This window comes from Cornus florida, unplaced genomic scaffold (genome assembly GCF_030987335.1).
Source record: "Cornus florida cultivar Cherokee Brave unplaced genomic scaffold, ASM3098733v1 CherokeeBrave_3.0.0_Hap2_Chr10, whole genome shotgun sequence".
NCBI classification, from domain to species: Eukaryota; Viridiplantae; Streptophyta; class Magnoliopsida; order Cornales; family Cornaceae; genus Cornus; species Cornus florida.
Window position 1 is genome coordinate 95919243 of NW_026775580.1, and position 4879 is coordinate 95924121.

Sequence of the window (4879 nt, forward strand, 5' to 3'; positions counted from 1 at the left end):
TGTTGGCATCCATTATTTGATTATTTAATGATTCCATCATTTGCTTGTTTGCAGCTACTATCTCGTCAGTTGGACACACAGGAGGTTGATTGGAGACATTTGGATTGTAAGGAGGACGGTAGCTTGAAGAGGCTTGGAAAGGTCTACCTTGATATTGAGAAGAGGGCTGATTTTGCCGCCCTTGGTTTTGGAATTGGGAATTTTGTGGGGCTTGTTGCTGCCACGAGAAATTCGGATGATCTCGCCAACCCGGATTGTAGGTATTGGAATATGGATTGTTCCCGGGCCGCGAGAACATGGCATTAGCTTGCTCTTGGTTGGGATTGGGAAATTGCTCCGGTGTGGGGCAATCTTCCGAGAGATGGAATGGACTAGTACATGAAGTACAAACTAAACTTGCCGAATTTTGAGACAATGAAGGAGGAAGATGTGGTGCCATCAATTGGTAGAATTTATGAGCGATGGCATCCACTTGAGATGATTCCTCCCTTATTGATTTTGGTTGACAAGGGTTGGTGTTGTTTGGAGTGGTTGAGGTCGGAGCCCTACGAGAATTGTGTTGAAGTGAATTTTCACTCAAATTCTCAAGTAAGGTCCAAGCCTCATCCGCATTCTTGGACATGAACATCCCACCACACGAAGAGTCAACCATGAATCTATGGGTGTCGGTCAAGCCGACATAAAAAGCTTGCACTAATTGCCATTTTGGGATCAAATGATGAGGACATTTTCAAAGAAGATCTTGTAGCCTTTCCCAAGTCTCATGGAGTTGTTCTCCATCAACTTGAGAAAAACTTAGAATAGAACGCCTCATTTGGTTGGTTTTACTCACTGGATAATACTTCTTAAGGAATTCTTGTTGCAATTGAGCCCAAGAAGTAATGGAATTGGGAGCGAGGGAGTTCAACCAATATTTTGTCTTATCCTTTAGGGAGAATGGGAAAAGATGTAAGTGAAGTGCATTGTCTGGAAAACCTCTCAACCGGATGGTCGAACAGATTTCAAGGAACTCATTAAGATGCTTATATGGATCTTCATTATCAAAGCCATGAAATGATGGAAGCATTTGAATGGTACTAGACTTGATCTCATATTGAGCTGCATCGATGTTTGGCATCACTATACAAGAAGGAGAAGCATAGGTGGTAGGAATGAAATGATCTCTAAGAGTCATGGGTTCTACATTAGGAATTTCAGCCCTTTCATTCCCCGGATTTCCTACGTTATCCCCCATTGTATTGAATTCAATTTCAAGATCCCTTGTAAGAGTGGGTTCCCTAAGGTTCCGTCTAAGAGTTCTTTCAAGTGAATTTATATCAATAGGCGAGTCAAGTGTGGGTAGAGAGAGTGACCTACGGCCAAACATCAACAATTCACAACAACATCATCACAACAAATCTTTATCATCAACTCCACATACGATGTTCCCTTTCTCCTCAATTATCAAGACAGAAAATAAATGGCCACGACAAGGACCGATGCTTGTACACGAAATTAAAAACACTAATATAGCCTCAACAAGGGCTTGCAAATAGATTAACTACTTCTAAGCTTAACACATGCACAATATCCACAATTCGAAACTAGAAGTCACGAGACTTACCTGGGGTCTTCTAGACTTATAATTTGCTAGCAATCCCACGGCGAGCTTCGAGTCCCTAGAATCTTACAACACGAAGATGATCAAAACACACAAGGAATATTCACAAGACAAAATATTAACAATCAAACTAAAATTAACCCTAGAACTTTGGTCGCTAAACCGTTTGCAGTCCCCGGCAACGACGCCAAAAATTAATCGGTTGGTCAATTAAACATCAACCTTCGCAATAGCACGAATCATTGTAAAATAGGGCTATTGGTCGGGTAAGTCGAACCACTGGGACTGCACTAATCTATGGCAACCTAAGTGTCTAGAGTCATTTTAGAGTGATAAGGGGTGTTCATAGAGGGTTTGTTTTATTTGTCACTAAACTACAAATTCAGAATGCATAAAACAATAAATTGAAGGAGATTAAAAGAGAAGATTTAGAGAAGGAAGTCTAGGGAAGTGAGTCCACTCCAACCCTCTACACAAGCTAATTATATGATTAATTTGGGGAATTAATGTAGAAATGACCTTGATATATAATAATACATGACTACTATAATATCTTCAAGAAATTCAATTAATTAAAGAGTAAGAACAACCTATCAAAGCTTCACATGGTTGAGTTACCTAACCTAAGATGCAACCCTAGACATGCTCACTAAGCTAGAGATTGTCAAACAATTAATCAATTGGTGGAAGCACATGATATCAAGTCACAAGATTAACTCATCAAAAGAAATTCTTAAGCTATGGATTAACAAGCTACTCAAAACCATGCCATTAAAACCGTTCCATAATCTTAGTTCCATTGTCACTATGAAACTATAAGCCATACAACTATGAGATTAAATAATCTAAGACAAGAGTATGTAAATCAACATAGTCATTCAAACATTCAAAATCTTCATTACAATTTGTAACATGCTCTAGACCATGGAACTAGCCAAATATACATTTCAAAATAAATCAAAAACTAGACATGCTTACAAGGTAGAGCTTCATCACCTCCCTAGATGGAGGTTTAGTTACCCATTGATGCACTAGAGGAAGGAGGAAGCAAAGCCTTGACCTCCATTTTTGAGCTCCCCTCTTCTAGCTCCAAGAAGACACCTTTCTTGCTCTCTTCTCTCTCCTCTATCTTGCAAAAATTCAAGGATAATCCTTTTGTGTGGTCCTTCCTCTCTCTTATCAAGCTCAAGTCAAGGCTCTCTCTCCTCCAAGGAACACCTCCAACCACTTCATAAAGAAGGAAGATGGCATTGAGGAAACCAATGTGCAAGTGGCTGAAATTGAGCCATTTCTGAGTGCAATCTGCCTGATTTTTGAGCACTCGAAGAGTGGTCTCGAGCACTCTAAATTAGTGTAATGTGCAACATGCTCTTCTTGCTCAGCACTGACCTACTTTGGTAAAACTGCTATAACTTTGTGCCCCGAACTCCAAATGATGATCTGTTTGAAGATTTGGGAGCTGATTCAGTGCTTTAAAAAGTTCATGTTTTGATGAAGACCCAATTCTCAAGTCTGGTTGGTCGAAAATGGGGAGAAAGGCAGTATTTCAGTGCTGCCAGGCAGTTCTGCGCACCTCTATTAAGAAGATCATAACTCTCTGCACCGAACTCCGAATGATGAACCGCTTGAAGATTTAGAAAGCTGATTCAGAGCTCTAAATATTTCATGTTATGATGGAAGTCCAGTTCTTGAGTTTTCTAGGTCGAAAATGGCGACAAAAGTCAGGTTCTACTGTTGCCAAAAATTCAGAATTGGCACCCTTTTTGTTCAAAATTCCACAAGGCATCATTTTTGCTTCCTTTTTGCACTTTAACCTGAAAATGCACAAAAACATGCAAATGGAGTTAATCTACATAAAATAATCAATTAATGGACTTTGTTAATGTAATTTAGGGCGCTTGAATATACAGTATTCAGCGCTTATCAGTGTTCCACCGTGAAATACACGGACATGCCAGAAGAAGTTTTAAGACTTTAACTTTTTACTTTCACCCTTAAAGATAAGAAAAAATATTGGTTCAACAATCTTAGGCCTTTTTCGATAACCTCTTGAAAAAGTACTATCCGGGTTCTAAGACCAATGCCATGAGAACTTCAATTAGAGAATTTTCTCAAGGGGATGGGGAAATGTTTCATAAGGCATGGGAAAGGTTTAATGATTTTCTTAGCAAGTGCCCTCATCATGACATACCTAAGTGGCAACTAGTTCAATATTTCTTTGAAAGTTTACCGGATAATCACAAGGATATGGTTGATGCATCTATGGGTGGTTCTTATCTTGATAAGCATGAAAATGATGTGTCGCAATTGTATGAAAGTATGAGTGAAAATTCCATGCATAGGTCCTTATCTTCTAAAAATGGTAGAACCTAGGTGGAAGGAAGAATGTCGGCTTATATCAAGTTGACAACTCCAATGATATAGCTGCCGAAATGAAATCCTTATCTCAAAGGTTTAATCAATATTTTATCAACCAAAATTCGGCGAATCAAGTATCTTCCTCCCCTACTCATATTCATCATCGTACATCTAATGAATCTTGTATGACTTGTTCAAGTGTCTTGCATTTTACTTTCAATTGTCCCCATGGACATGTGTAAAGTAAGCTCAATGAGCAAGTCAATGCTACATTTGTCAATCAATGGAATAATCTCTATGGCACTCATTACAATTCAAGTTGGAGAAACCATCTGAACTTTTCTTGGAAAAGCCAAGGGGAAGGCTCAAACCCTGTGATACCCCCTAATTTCAGAACACGGGTTGATCAAATCCGCGCACAAAATTAAGAGATATCAAAATAATTAAAGTATTTAAATAAGCACAGAATACAAAAAGAAATAAAAAGAATAAATAACTCGCTAAAGGGAATCTATTAAATAAAAGTTTCATTAATAATTCTCCAAAATTTAAAACTCAGGAATCCCATAACTCAAGAATCCCTTAAAACATTATCTAATAATCCAACACTACTTCAAAGTACACAAGATGAATAGATGAATGACAGTCTCCTAGCTGTGGATCCTCAACCTCGAGACTGGAACTTCTAATAACCTAAAAAAAAAAATCGTGGGTTAAACCTTACGAGCAAGTTCTTTCTACCAGACCTCTGAAAACCAATAAATAGATCATCTCTGATCAAAACCAAACCTAATAAAGTTTTAACCTTAACATACCATAATATATATATATGATATATACATATAACAATAACAACTATAACGAGGTGCATTAATTCCAAAACCATTATCAATGATTAACTAATAATCAGACCTAGTCCAA

General features: G+C 38.1%; 1 pseudogene; it reads right to left on the reverse strand.

The window, feature by feature from the left end:
* Positions 1 to 3690: 3690 nt before the first annotated feature.
* Positions 3691 to 3789, reverse strand: LOC132280279 (small nucleolar RNA R71; annotated as a pseudogene).
* Between the last annotated feature and the right edge of the window lie 1090 nt (positions 3790 to 4879).